Consider the following 16,076-nt stretch of genomic DNA (forward strand, 5'->3'; position numbering starts at 1 on the left):
CTCCGCACAGTTCTATAGAAAGTAATCATTATCCTATTGAATAAGCAGGAATCCCGTGCACTTACACCATGAATTGGAGTATTCACCCCAATAAACACATACCCCACTTCACAACACAATCATCGGAATGCTCACAATCCTGATGCAAGCAGAACAAAAGGTTTCATGGAGCTAAACACCCACTTCACAGGTCCGACAGGTTCCTACTGCTGCCGGGACACATTTGTGGAATGTCGTAAACGTTTAACAAGAATCTCTCAATCTGCAATGTACGGTATAGTCTCTATCCACAGAACGAGTACTTTGCAGGTACTGCAGAACTGGACCATTTCCTGGAAAACAGATATTTTCTTGCGGCAGAAATAAAAACACAAAACAGACTGAAAGGAGGAAATCAGCCTGCATTCCAGCAATCCATTAGTGGAAAAGGTGTAGCTGTTCGGGGAGGAAAAGATTGGGCTTGCCTGTTATGTCCTCCATGGTTGAATAGGCTGCCCCAACACTCATTATCTAGGTCACACATGATTGAAGAATGGTTATTCAGTGAGGTGTTTGTGAGTCAGCATCCTCAAGAGAATAAGAGGGAAAAGGGAAAGAGGTTTGAAAACCAAGAGAAAATAAAGCCGATTGACGACTCCACTGGCTAAGACTGTGAGTAGAGATAATGGGTACGTAGTAAAATTGGCAGGATGTAACCAACGGTGTCCCCTGGGGAGCTGTACTGGGGCCACAGCTTTTCACTATATTTATAAATGACTTGAAGGAATAGAGAGCCATATATCTAAGTTTGCTGATGACACTAAGTTAGGTGGCATAGTAAATAGTGTAGATGGGAGCAGAAAGTTGCAAAGGGACATTGATAGATTAAGTGAGCGGGCAAAACTGTGGCAGATGGAGTTCAATGTAGGAAAGTGTGAGGTCATAAGAACATAAGAAATAGGAGCAGGAGTAGGCCATACGGCCCCTCGAGCCTGCTCCGCCATTCGATAAGATCATGGCTGATGTTCAACCTCAGCTCCACTTTCCCACCCGATCCCCATATCACTTGATTCCCCTAGAGTCCAAAAATCTATCCATCTCAGCCTTGAATATATTCATTGACTCAGCATCCACAACCCTCTGGGGTAGAGAATTCCAAAGATTCACAACCCTCTGAGTGAAGAAATTCCTCCTCATCTCAGTCTAGAATGGCCGACCCCTTATCCTGCGATTATGCCCCCTAGTTCTAGACTCTCTAGCCAGGGGAAACAATCTCTCAGCATCTACCCTGTCAAGCCCCTTCATAATCTTATATGTTTCAATGAGATCACCTCTCATTTTTCTGAACTCCAGTGAGTAGAGGCCCATTCTACTCAACCTCTCCTCACAGGACAACCCTCTCATCCCAGCAATTAATCTAGTGAACCTTCACTGCACCGCCTCTAAGGCAAGTATATCCTTCCTTAGATAAGGAGACCAAAACTGTACACAGTACTCCAGGTGAGGTCTCACCAACGCCCTATACAACTGTAGTAAGGCTTCCTTACTCTTGTATTCCAGACCCCTTGCAATAAAGGCCAACATGCCATTTGCCTTCCTGATTGCTTGCTGTACCTGCACGCTAACTTTTTGTGTTTCTTGTACGAGGACACCCAAGTCTCTCTGAACACCAACATTTAATAGTTTCTCACCATTTAAAAAAATATTCTGTTTTTCTATTCTTCCTACCAAAGTGAATAACCTCACATTTCCCCACATTATACTTCATCTGCCAACTTCTTGCCCACTCACTTAACCTGTCTATATCCCTTTGTAGACTCTTTGTGTTCTCCTCACAGCTTACTTTCCATACTAGCTTTTTATCATCAGCAAACTTGAATACATTACACTCGGTCCCTTCATCTAAGTCATTAATATAGATTGTAAATAGCTGAGGCCCAAGCACAGATCCTTGCGGCACCCCACTAGTTACAGTCTGCCAACCTGAAAATGACCCGTTTATCCCTACTCTCTGTTTTCTGTCCTTTAACCAATCCTCTATCCATGCTAATATATTACCCCCAACCCCATGAGCCCTTACCTTGTGTGACAACCTTTTGTGGCACCTTGTCAAATGCCTTTTGAAAATCCAAATATACTACATCCACTGGTTCTCCCTTATCTACCCTGTTAGTTACATCCTCAAAAAACTCTAATCTACAGGTGATGTCATCCACTTTGCACCTAAGAAAGATAGATCAGAGTATTTTCTAAACGGCAAGAAGTTAGGAACTGTGGATGAGCAGATTTAGCGCTCCAAGTACAGAAATCACTAAGAGCTAGTGGACAAATACAAAAAATAATTTAAATGGCTAATGGCCATGTTAGCCTGTATCTCAAGGGGGCAGGAATACAAAGGAAGAGTTACAAAGTTATGTTACAGCTGTACAGAACTCTGATTAGACCCCATCTGGATTACTGCATTCAGTTCCGGGCACCGCGCCCCAGGAAGGGATGCAGCGCAGATTCACCAGAATGACACCAGGGCTAAAAGGGTTAAGTTATGAGGACAGGTTGCATAAACCAGGCTTGTATTCCCTTGAATATAGAAGATGATTAAGGGGTGATCTAATTGAAGTGTTTAACATGATTAAAGGATTTGATAGAGTAGATAGAGAGAACCTATTTCCTTTGGTGGGAGAATCCAGAACAAGGAGGCATAACCTTCAAATGAGAGCTAGGTCATTCATGGGTGATGACAGAAAGCACTTCTTTGTGCAAAGGGTAGTGGAAATCTGGAACTCTCTTCCCCCAAAAAGCTGTTGAGACTAGGTCAATTAAAACTTCAAAACGGAGATTGAAAGATTTTTGTTGGGCAAGGGTATTAAGGGTTATGGAACCAAGGCAGGTAGATGGAGTTCAGATGCAGATCAGCTATGATCTAATTGAATGGCGGAACAGGCTCGGAGGGCTGAATGACCTACTCCTGTTCTTACGTGAATAGCTGAGCCATACATAAAACAGTGAATAATGAGAAAAGGCCTTTCAATCTATTGAAGTTCATCTCTCGAGCAGCCTAACTCTCTCAGCCTGAAATCCAACTGCATTTGAACACTCCCAATGCCTTTGTCTCTATTACCCTGACCAGCAGATCATTCCAAAAGTTTATTACTCTTTGGGTAAATAATTGATTCCTAATGGTGGTTTGGCTCAGTTGGTAGCACTCACACATCTGAGTCTGAAGATTGTGCATTGAAACCTCACTCCAGGACTTGAGCACAAACATACTTCAACCTGCAGGAATTTACCCCCATAGAGACCAGGGGCATGAATTTAGCCCGGAGCCGGGAAGGGGCGGGGGATGTAATTCCGGACGGGAAACCCGGAAGTACGGGTTTCCAGTCAGGAATTTTTGCCGGTTTCCTGACCAACAGGCCGGCCTGATTGACAGGAGAAGAGGAAGAGGACGTGATCAGGAAAGTGTTAGATGGGGGGAAGGGGGGGGGCGGTGTCGGAGAACACAGTGGGAGGGGGAGTGTCGGAGACTGCGGCGGGGGAGGGGGGGCGGTGGGTTGGGTCGGAGACCGCGGGGTGAAGGTGGGTCGGAGACTGCCAGGGTTGGGGGGGGGGGGGGGGATTGTCGTTCAGGTAGGCTTGTTGGGCCTTGGGAAAGACAACACAACTTTTAACCCTTCCCTCAGTCGCAAAATGTACAATAGCTGAGCGCTGCTCATTATTGACACCAACTTTTTTTTTATTCGTTCATGGGATGTGGGCGTCGCTGGCGAGGCCGGCATTTATTGCCCATCCCTAATTGCCCTCGAGAAGGTGGTGGTGAGCCGCCTTCTTGAACCGCTGCAGTCCGTGTGGTGACGGTTCTCCCACAGTGCTGTTAGGTAGGGAGTTCCAGGATTTTGACCCAGTGACGATGAAGGAACGGCGATATATTTCCAAGTCGGGATGGTGTGTGACTTGGAGGGGAACGTGCAGGTGGTGAAGTTCCCATGTGCCTGCTGCTCTTGTCCTTCTAGGTGGTAGAGGTTGCGGGTTTGGGAGGTGCTGTCGAAGAAGCCTTGGCGAGTTGCTGCAGTGCATTCTGTGGATGGTACACACTGCAGCCACTGTGTGCCGGTGGTGAAGGGAGTGAATGTTTAGGGTGGTGGATGGGGTGCCAATCAAGCAGGCTGCTTTATCTTGGATGGTGTCGAGCTTCTTGAGTGTTGTTGGAGCTGCACTCATCCAAGCAAGTGGAGAGTATTCCATCACACTCCTGACTTGTGCCTTGTTGATGGTGGAAAGGCTTTGGGGAGTCAGGAGGTGAGTCACTTGCCGCAGAATACCCAGCCTCTGACCTGCTCTTGTAGCCACAGTATTTATATGGCTGGTCCTGTTAAGTTTCTGGTCAATGGTGACCCCCAGGATGTTGATGGTGGGGGATTCGGCGATGGTAATGCCGTTGAATGTCAAGGGGAGGTGGTTAGACTTTCTCTTGTTGGAGATGGTCATTGCCTGGCACGAATGTTACTTGCCACTTCTGAGCCCAAGCCTGGATGCTGTCCAGGTCTTGCTGCATGCGGGCTTGGACTGCTTCATTATCTGAGGGGTTGCGAATGGAACTGAACACTGTGCAATCATCAGCAAACATCCCCATTTCTGACCTTATGATGGAGGGAAGGTCATTGATGAAGCAGCTAAAGGTGGTTGGGCCTAGGACACTGCCCTGAGGAACTCCTGCAGTAATGCCCAGGGGCTGAGATGATTGGCCTCCAACAACCGCTACCATCTTCCTTTGTGCTAGGTATGACTCCAGCCACTGGAGAGTTTCCCCCTGATTCTCATTGACTTCAATTTTACTAGGGCTCCTTGGTGCCACACTCGGTCAAATGCTGCCTTGATGTCAAGGGCAGTCACTCTCACCTCACCTCTGGAATTCAGCTCTTTTGTCCATGTTTGGACCAAGAAGGCTGTAATGAGGTCTGGAGCCGAGTGGTCCTGGTGGAACCCAAACTGAGCATCGGTGAGCAGGTTATTGGTGAGTAAGTGCTGCTTGATAGCACTGTCGACGCCACCTTCCATCACTTTGCTGATGATTGAGAGTAGACTGATAGGGCAGTAATTGTCCGGATTGGATTTGTCCTGCTTTTTGTGGACAGGACATACCTGGGCAATTTTCCACATTGTCGGATAGATGCCAGTGTTGTAGCTGTACTGGAACAGCTTGGCTAGAGGCGCAGCTAGTTCTGGAGCACAAGTCTTCAGCACAAGTCTTCAGCACTACAGCTGGGATGTTGTCAGGTCCCATAGCCTTTGCTGTATCCAGTGCACTCAGCCATTTCTTGATATCACGTGGAGTGAATCGAATTGGCTGAAGACTGGCTTCTGTGATGGTGGGGATTTCGGGAGGAGGCCGAGATGGATCATCCACTCGGCACTTCTGGCTGAAGATGGTTGCAAACGCTTCAGCCTTGTCTTTTGCACTCACGTGCTGGACTCTGCCATCGTTGAGAATGGGGATGTTTACAGAGCCTCCTCCTCCCGTTAGTTGTTTAATTGTCCACCACCATTCACGACTGGATGTGGCAGGACTGCAGAGCTTTGATCTGATCCGCTGGTTGTGGAATCACTTAGCTCTGTCTATAGCATGCTGCTTCTGCTGTTTAGCATGCATGTAGTCCTGAGTTGTAGCTTCACCAGGTTGGCACCTCATTTTTAGGTACGCCTGGTGCTGCTCCTGGCATGCTCTTCTGCACTCCTCATTGAACCGGGGTTGATCCCCTGGCTTGTTGGTTATGGTAAAGTGAGGAATCTGCCGGGCCATGAGGTTACAGATTGTGCTGGAATACAATTCTGCTGCTGCTGGTGGCCCACAGTGCCTCATGGATGCCCAGTTTTGAGCTGCTGGATCTGTTCTGAATCTATCCCATTTAGCACGGTGGTAGTGCCACACAACACGTTGGATGGTGTCCTCAGTGCGAAGACGGGACTTCGTCTCCACGAGGACTGTGTGGTGGTCACTCCTACCAATACTGTCATGGGCAGATGCATTTGCGACAGGTAGATTGGTGAGGACGAGGTCAAGTAAGTTTTTCCCTCGTGTTGGTTCGCTCACCACCTGTCGCAGGCCCAGTCTGGCAGCTATGTGCTTCAGGACTCGGCCAGCTCAGTCAGTAGTGGTGCTACCGAGCCACTCTTGGTGATGGACATTGAAGTCCCCAACCCAGAGTACATTTTGTGCCCTTGCTACCCTCAGTGCTTCCTCCAAGTGGTGTTCAACATGGAGAAGGACTGATTCATCAGCTGAGGGAGGACGGTAGGTGGTAATCAGCAGGAGGTTTCCTTGCCCATATTTGACCTGATGCCATGAGATTTCATGGGGTCCAGAATCAATGTTGAGGACTCCCAGGGCCACTCCCTCCTGACTGTATATCACTGTACCGCCACCTCTGGTGGGTCTGTCCTGCCGGTGGGACAGGACATACCCAGGGATGGTGATGGAAGATTCTGGGACCTTGGCTGAAAGGTATGAATCTGTGAGTATGGCTATGTCAGGCTGTTGCTTGACTAGTCTGTGGGACAGCTCTCCCAATTTTGGCACAAGTCCCCAGATGTTAGTGAGGAGGACCTTGCAGGGTCGACTGGGCTTGGTTTCCCGTTGTCGTGTCCGGTGCCTAGTGGTCCGATGCCGGGTGGTCCGTCTGGTTTCATTCTTATTATGAACAGTGTTAATGGAACAGTGCCACTGATGGGTAAATAATAATCAACGGAATGCTGTCTCAATCCTTATCAGCCAGTGACAGAGGAGCGGCAGCAGGTTGCTTGGCCACCCTCTTGGCCAGGAATGAAATGTAGCCAAAGGCAACACATAATAAAATACCTTAATCTCTTTCCACTATGAAACCCTAACTTTGCTATGATACCATTGCACAATTGTCAGATACTATTTTGCAAGCTGAATTGCCAAGTGACAGTCAATAGGTTCTCACTTCTGCTCGTCATAATTATAGCCCTGCATGGTCGCTGACAAGTGGTGTTACAGTAATGTGTATCAGGGCCGCACAGTCCTGTCAACCGGTTCTGATCTTTAACATGGTTTATTGCTCAAAAACCACAGACCGTAAAACCAAGACTATCACACTTTAGATTATTCAATTCACAATATAAAGAACCACATGTGGCACCAATTGTCACACATTTATCCCATTAACCGCAGAAAGCTATTACTGTGAAAATCTGAATGTTTGGAATAAGACTGCCGAGTATATCAGTGGTCATCTTCACGTTGTTTGCTATCTTCATTGTAAAGTTCATTAATATTTTAGGCAGTGTGAAAATGAAATTAAATGAGAAATAATAATTGAAGGACTGAGTGGAGCAGAGGGTTAGACACTGCCCTTTCACCCCTGGGAACTGGGCTCAAATATAGCCCAGAGTGATGGGTTGAAAGTCCCCTCTGTCTGTTGGCCGTGAGGTCCTATGCCTAATAAGATTGGGCAATCTCAACCCGGTTCTGTGTTTGCACAAGACCACAGTGCAAAACTGCCCTTAATTTGGCACTAAATCTCATTCAGGAAGACACAGCCTGGCTAGTTTATATGGTACCCTGACGTAGTAGGAACTGCTCTTCTGAATTTGGGGCTAAGTGGAGGGAGATTTACTCTGCATCTAAACCATGCTGCACCTGACCTAGAAATGCCTGATGCTGACACTGGGTCTCTAAAATAGAAAATGTTCCACTTCCCAGCACTAATATCCCTCATCTTGACAAGCACAAACATTCAACAAAAATGTTTTAAAAACATAATTGAACTTTAGTACAATCCTTTCCGAATTCTGAAGAATTCAACAGCCTTCTTTTCAGAATGGAAGAGGTTTTCTCCCGAAGCAGACAGTCACAAGGCATGTATGGTTGCTTGATGAAGTTAAAAGTGTAATCCTTCAGCACAGAAGGACTCCATACACTTGGATACTGTAAACGTGCAGGAATTCATGTGTTATCTAGAAACTGCTGAGAGCTGTAGCGCCACATTATTTACATTAGAAGGGCTGAACAATACAGTGAAGTGAGGGCAGAAGGAGTGTTATAATTTGGAGCAAAAATCTGTTTGTCTGGGAAATTCCATTTGTAGTTGGAATCAACAGAGTTGGATACTGTTCAAGGAAAAATCTAACCCACTAAAGCTGGAAACAACAGTTTTAGAGGGGGGATGTGACAGCTATTTGACATAATTCAGTCAGCATTTCCTGTTCATTGGTGAAACAGACTTCACTGACACGAATTGCACATGTTCTCAATTAATAGAGCACCCCGAGAGGTGAGACATCATGTACCCACAACCATATAGACCTCCTGTTTATTCGGGCACTTCTAAGAATTTAATTGGGCCCCTAAAATTCTGAATTCTTTCAAAAACGTGTAAAACTACAATACCTACGATTAAACTGAAATGGTGTGAACCGCAACAGTCCATAACGTCCAACATTATAGTGTTGGAATTTTTAGTGCCTGACTGCTTTCTCAGGCATGGCATTGCTGCTCAGAGTGACTATATTAGGTCGATAGCTGGGGGCAGATTTTGGTGTCAGTGCATTAATCAGGCGGGCAGTGGGTGAGATGTGCACACCGGATGCCCAGAGGAATCAGTGTGGGATCCAATCGATTTTCATGGTGGGACCTCATTATAATGCGGTTGGCAATCTGCCAGCTCAAAACATGCTGCCCAAAAGGCAGCTCGCCAATTTGGAGGCAGGAAATTGTTTGGGTGGCCACTTGTGAAATGCCTACAGCTGCAGTAGCAGCTTAAAGAGGAGGTGTATTTAGCATCAGGATCAATAAGAAACAGCAGTGTGGAACACCAGGCAACAGGTGTGTGCAGAGCCTACTGTAGCAGCTGTACACAACTGTGCAAAACCCATAAGCGACTACCAGAACAAATGTCTCCAGGATCACTCATTGTATTAGTAAGTTGAACAATGTAGACTCTCCTGTTCATGCCTGGGATGTAATCATTGTGGTTAAAGTTACTCTGCTCTTTACTGTAAACTGAGCGCAGGGAAGATGAGGGTTTTTTCTACTCACAGTAACCACATTCAAAATCAGGTCAGTTCCAGAATGCAGTGAATCACTTTGACAGGTTTAGCGGTGAGGACTGCGGAATAAATAATAGGGTAAGTTGACATTACACCTGATGATTGTGCCCTCCTTAATTCAACGCTCTAAGGGAAAAGCTTTGCTATGACAAATCCCACCCCATCATTAGAACATTTAAGCCCTGATTTTAATTTGGGGCAGGAGTGAGGCATGCGGGGGCTGGGATGGGCAGAAATCACTCACGATGGTGCTGGCGTGAGGCCCAGGCCATTTTAACTCCCGGGCCTCATCTAAATGATCTAACTTGGACTCCTGCCTGAACCCGGCGTGAATCACTACCTGGTTAGCGGGTAGGAGCCAGATTTCGGACAGCAGTAGGCCACCATCTGGGACTTGAGAGAATGGTCTCTAGCGTAAGGTAAGTAGTCGGGGTGGGTGGTCCAGAGACGATCGCAATTGGGAAGGGAAAGGAATCTCAGGCAGGACTGGCCCAAGGTTTCCTTGTGGAGCCCAAAGGAGCACCACTGCTCCTCCTGGCCCACAAGGAAACCTTAAAAAAAAAATCAAAAAGTTTAATTTACTTGGGCCTCCTCTGGAGCTTATCCTGCCTCCCGCCTGGTCTCATTGATGGGTCCGGCACTGGACATCCTCAGTCACGATCGGCGGTTAAAATTGCGTCCTGGTCTGAATGACTTCATCAGACCCCGATATTTAAATATTCATGAAGTCCCCCACCTACCTACGGTGGGTGCCTTCCCCATGACCAGAATCGGAGGGCTTAAAATGACAGTGGGCACAAACAGATCAGGAACAAACCAGTTCACTTAACAGCAAACCTGTGACAAATCTGATCTATTTTTGTGCAGAGATTCTTTAGCTGCATTGGCCCGGTTAATCTTTACTATGTCCTCAAGTTTGTCACTAATCGTAAACTAGTGGCTAGATTGTTGTGAAGGATTAACTGGCTGAGAGACCAGGCACAGTACAGTGAATCAGGCTATTACAGTTCCCCACAAACCTCGAACTGACTGTGATGCGCAGTTGGTCGTTTTATCAAGGTTCCCTGCCATACTTTTTCATTGCATTGTGCTCTGCTGTTATTGCCCCCTCTCAGTTAATGACCATAGTGCTGATCCTCCACACACACACACAGTCATTCAAATTGGTTCTCAGAGTCCATTCTGAACAGTGTGTAGGGTATTAAATGGGATCTATTATTAATTTTAAATTAGATCCACCTAAGCCCCCACACATCAATGCTTTTGCACCATTACTACTCAAGATTAAAAGAAAAATAACTCTGGAGTGACCATTCCATACAAGTAGAAGAATAAAAATAATGTGTTTTTAGTAGCACCTTTCACATTGAAACATTTTGAAGAGCTTCAACATGTTGAATCACTTTTTGAAGCACAGTGACAGTTGTTATGCAGACAAATTCACTGGCTGCAATACAAAATTGACTGGATTGAGTGACTGTAATATGGGACAGACAGGTAATCATCCTTTAGGGCATAATTCCTGTTGGCTTGATGAAAGCAGAATATTCATCATGCATCAAATAGGGAAAATGTTTATATTTTATGTTGCATTTTGGAAAAAAACTAAAATTAAGATAGAAGATGACTTCCCTTAACCAAACTTTAGCAGAGACTGGAGCCCAGCTGTCTGCGAGAACCAGGATGCAGACGCTTGGCTTAAAGGTGCTAATCAAATTGTTGATCCTCTGAAGGACAGTATTTTAAAAGCAAATTGCTACTAGCCATCAGTAAAATCTGTGGTTTCAATTACTCGAAAGTGTTAATATCTGAGTTTGCAAATACATTTTAAATAGTTGAACCATCAAGGGAGTTTTGTTCTAAGAGTAGTTCAGTTGCACTTTGCAGATATAGGATAATATGATTTGCTAAATGAAAAAAGACTAAGGTCTATCTAGTTCACCTTCTTCCATCCTGGTGGTCACATGATACAACAATAATAGAGTTGTTGACTAATCATAGCAATCAATCTCTATCAATTAGTCCACAACAGACCCAGAAATGACATGAGGAAAACCTTAGTGATGGAGAGCTTTGGGAACCACGGGTCCAAAGTCACCTTTTTCCTATATGGAAATCGTGGATGCATTAGTTGTCATCTTCCAAAATTCTATAGATTATGGAACAGTTCCTGCAGATTGGAGGGAGGCAAATGTAACCCCACTATCTAAAAAAGGAGGGAGAGAGAAAACAGGGAACTACAGACCAGCCTAACATCAGTAGTAGGGAAATGCTAGAGCCTATTATAAAGGATGTGATTACAGAACACTTAGAAAATATCAACAGGATTAGACAAAGTCAACATGGATTTATGAAAGGGAAATCATGTTTGACAAACCTCCTGGAATTTTTTTGAGGATATAACTGGTAGAACCAGTGGATGTAGTGTATTTCGGATTTTCAGAAGGCCTTTGATAAAGTCCCACATAACGTGTGTTGGCTGTGGCCAGTGTGGACAAATTGCTGCTTTATGCAGGTTACCCGAAATACAGGTTTGACACAACCTTAGAAGCAAATTCAGAAGATCAAACACCGTCATGTGTGAGTTCTAAACCGACATTCAGCTCGTCAATAAGAATGTTCTTCATTAGCATTCACATGTATTTAATGTGAGAAAATGGGCTAGTGTGTTACCATTTGATTAACTGTGGCCTGGGCCCTCTGTTCCAGCATGAAACACGATAAATGACAATGTCTGGGGTCAGTGGTCTCTGCTTCCATTGTTTTGTTCCCAATGCGTAAAACCAATAAACTGCAGCACCATGCCGTTGTGCTATGGTACATGCACTCATGCAAACCAATCCAATAAACACAGCTCTTTGCAATGCTTCATTAACACAATCAAAAGAGTACAGCTAACCTTGCAGCAGGATGGAGAATAAGGTCTGCTTTGTCAGTGCACATGCTAAAAAGCACAGTCAATCTGTTAAACCTGCCCCTTCCAACAGACTACGTACAGTTTTCATAGTCCTGGATTCTTCGGAACTCATTGAAGCTTCTGAGATAGATGAATGACAGGGGGCAAAACTTGCAACTCAATATTTCCCCAAATTCCAGCTTTATTTAATGAAAACTTCAAGAATATCAATCTAATCTACATTCATCTGTGGCCAATTGAGCTCCTCAGACAACATTTTCTCAACCCCAATAGGGCTTCATCATTCCAGAGTTCAGCATTTGTCCATCTAAATGTAGACTAAATCTACATTTAGTCTCATTGCTTCAATCCTGTTTTTAACCAGGAGGTTCAACCAATCCCGGGGGCATCCTGAGGTTGTGAAAGGCGCTTTATATTAATGTAAATGCCAGCTCAGTTTTAAAAGGAAGTGCTGGAAACACTCAGCAGGCCAGGCAGTATCTGTGGAGAGAGAACCAGAGTTAACGTTGCAGGCCGATGACCTTTCATGAAATTTTTTTTATTTTTTTTATTCGTTCACAGGATGTGGGCGTCGCTGGCAAGGCCGGCATTTATTGCCCATCCCTAATTGCCCTCGAGAAGGTGGTGGTGAGCCGCCTTCTTGAACCGCTGCAGTCCGTGTGGTGACGGTTCTCCCACAGTGCTGTTAGGAAGGGAGTGCCAGGATTTTGACCCAGCGACAATGAAGGAACGGCGATATATTTCCAAGTCGGGATGGTGTGTGACTTGGAGGGGAACGTGCAGGTGGTGTTGTTCCCATGCGCCTGCTGCCCTTGTCCTTGTCCTTCTAGGTGGTAGAGGTCGCGGGTTTGGGAGGTGCTGTCGAAGAAGCCTTGGCGAGTTGCTGCAGTGCATCCTGTGGATGGTGCACACTGCAGCCACAGTGCGCCGGTGGTGAAGGGAGTGAATGTTTAGGGTGGTGGATGGGGTGCCAATCAAGCGGGCTGCTTTATCTTGGATGGTGTCGAGCTTCTTGAGTGTTGTTGGAGCTGCACTCATCCAGGCAAGTGGAGTGTATTCCATCACACTCCTGACTTGTGCCTTGTAGATGGTGGAAAGGCTTTGGGGAGTCAGGAGGTGAGTCACTCGCCGCAGAATACCCAGCCTCTGACCTGCTCTCGTAGCCACAGTATTTATATGGCTGGTCCAGTTAAGTTTCTGGTCAATGGTGACCCCCAGGATGTTGATGGTGGGGGATTCGGCGATGGTAATGCCGTTGAATGTCAAGGGGAGGTGGTTAGACTCTCTCTTGTTGGAGATGGTCATTGCCTGGCACTTATCTGGCGCGAATGTTACTTGCCACTTATCAGCCCAAGCCTGGATGTTGTCCAGGTCTTGCTGCATGCGGGCTCGGACTGCTTCATTATCTGAGGGGTTGCGAATGGAACTGAACACTGTGCAGTCATCAGCGAACATCCCCATTTCTGACCTTATGATGGAGGGAAGGTCATTGATGAAGCAATTTCATCATCATGAAATGATGAAAGGTCATCGACCTGAAACATTAAATCTGTTTCTCTCTCTGCAGATGCTGCCTGGCCTGCTGAATGTTCCCAGCAATTTCTGTTTTTAATTTCAGATTTCCAGCATCTGCAATATTTTGCTTTAGTCTCAGTTTTAAAGAGTTAATCCACATGGTATTAATTGTCTTTGATCAGACAAAAAATCTTCAAATCATAGAATTACTTCGAATTTACAGCACAGAAACAGGCCATTCGACCCAACTGGACTATGCCAGCGTTTATGCTCCACACGAGCCTCCTCCCACTCTCCTTCATCTAACCCTATCTGCATAAGCTTCTAATCCTGTCTCCCATCTAGCTTCAAATCACTTGCTTGTTGCTAAATTCCTTTTGTGCTAAAGGGAATAAAATCTATGATTTTTTTTATTGCTGCCTTAAGGAAGTACAGTAAGAGTTTTTATACAGAATTTACAGCCCAAACACAGATACATGTGACAGAACTGAGCTTGGGAAGCGAAACCAAGTGATTTTGATCCCATCTTTTCTGAATTCACTCTAATTTTCAGTACCAGCTACGTCCTTGAGCCATCGGGATCTTAAACAGATTGGTGAAATGCAAAAGCGCGTTATGTAAAATCCAGTCTGTGAATAGTTGTGTGATAAAGCCCATGTTAAGCAGGCCAGCTTTCCTTCTCCCGCCCCTTTTATAATTGAAAGGAGAGGCCCCGTCAAACAGGAGGCAGGGATTGGGTGTAACTTGTGAACACAGCCCGAGGGAAATACTTTGTATGAAGATTGATGTAATGAAACTCTCTGGCAATCTAATCTGCAACCCAGCCCTCTCTAAGTGCTGGCACAAACCAAGCTAGCATGTCAAAGATTGTTATATATTTCATAGACTCACAGAATGGTTACCAGCACAGAAGGGGGCCATTTGACCCATCGAACTTGTGCCAGCTCTTTGTAAGAGCAATACAGTTAGTCCCATTCCCCTGCTCTTTCCCCGTAGCCCTACACATTTTTTTCCCTTCAAGTATTTATCCAATTCCTTTTTGAAAGCCACGATTGAATCGGCTTCCACCACCTATCAGGCAGCGCAGTCTAGATCATAACTACTCACTGTGTGAAAAAGTTTTTCCTCATGTCGCCTTTGGTTCTCATGCCAATCACCTTAAATCTGTGTCCTCTGGTTCTCGACCATTCCACCAATGGGAACAGTTTCTCTTTATTTACTTTATCTAAACCAGTCATGGTTTTGAACACTTCTATCAAATCTCCTCTTAACCGTCTCTGCTCTAAGGAGAACAACCCCAGCTTCTCCAGTCTATCCATATAACTGAAGTCCCTCATCCCTGGAACCATTCTAGCAAATCTTTTCTCTAAGGCCTTCACATCCTTCCTAAAATGCAGTGCCCAGAATTGGACACAATACTCCAGTTGTGGCCAAACCTGTGTTTTATAAAGGTTCAACGTAACTTCCTTACTTTTGTACTCTATTTATAAAGCATAATCCCATATGCTTTTTTTTAAAAACCGCTTTCTCAACCTGTCCTGCCACCTTCAAAGATTTGTGCACACGTACCTCCAGGTCTCTCTGTTCCTGCACCCCCTTTAGAATTGTACCATTTAGTTTATATTGCCTCTCCTCATTCTTCCTGCCAAAATGTATCACTTGGCACTTCTCTGCATTAAACTTCGTCTGCCACCCATTTCACCAGCCTGTCTATGTCCTCTTGAAGTCTATCACTATCCTCCTCACGGCTTACTATGCTTTCAAGTTTTGTGTCATCTGCAAATTTTGAAATTGTGCTCTGTACACCCAAGTCTAAGTCATTAACATATTAAAAAAAAGCAGTGGTCCTAATATCGACCCCTGGGGAACACCACTTAATACCTTCCTCCGGTCTGAAAAGCAACTGTTCACCACTACTCTCTGTTTCCTGTACTTAGCCAATTTCATATCCATGCTGCCACTGCCCCCTTTATTCCATGGGCTTCATTGTTGCTTACAAGTCTAATATGTGGGACTTTATCAAACGCCTTTTGAAAGTCGATATATACATCAGCCGCATTGCCCTCATCAACCCTCTCTGTTACCTCATCAAAAAACTCAATCAAGTTAGTTAAACATAATTTGCCTTTAACAAATCCGTGTAGCTTTCCTTTATTAATCCACACTTGTTCAAGTGACTATTAATTTTGTCCCGGATTATCGTTTCTAAAAGCTTCCCCACCACCAAGGTTAAACTGACTGGCCTGTAGTTGCCAGGTTCATCCTTACACCCTTTTTTGAACAAGGGTGCATTTCAAAAGCAAAATACTGCAGATGCTGAAAATCTGAAAACAGAAAATGCTAGAAGCACTTAAACAAGTCAGGCAGCATCGGCAGAGAGAGAAACAGAGTTAACATTTCAGGTCCATGACTTTTCATCTTGGCCCATCTCCCTTTTTCTGATCCTAAATCTCATGCCTGACATTTCCTCCAAGTGAACAACAAATAAACCACAAAATAAGCCTCAAAATTAACAAACAGTAAAGGTTCCCACAGCTTTCCAGATTTTGTTTTGCTTCCAGTTACCTGGATACTTTCACCTTGGATTTGGCATGAAATC

At 45.1% G+C, this 16,076-nt stretch overlaps 1 protein-coding gene across 2 annotated transcripts in view; it reads right to left on the reverse strand.

Annotated features, from left to right (window-relative positions):
* Positions 1-16,076, reverse strand: part of LOC137334085 (interleukin-17 receptor E-like) — a 58,272-nt gene that overhangs the window by 39,107 nt on the left and 3,089 nt on the right. The window lies entirely within an intron of this gene.

The sequence above is a fragment of the Heptranchias perlo genome, chromosome 17, assembly GCF_035084215.1.
Source record: "Heptranchias perlo isolate sHepPer1 chromosome 17, sHepPer1.hap1, whole genome shotgun sequence".
NCBI lineage: Eukaryota > Metazoa > Chordata > Chondrichthyes > Hexanchiformes > Hexanchidae > Heptranchias > Heptranchias perlo.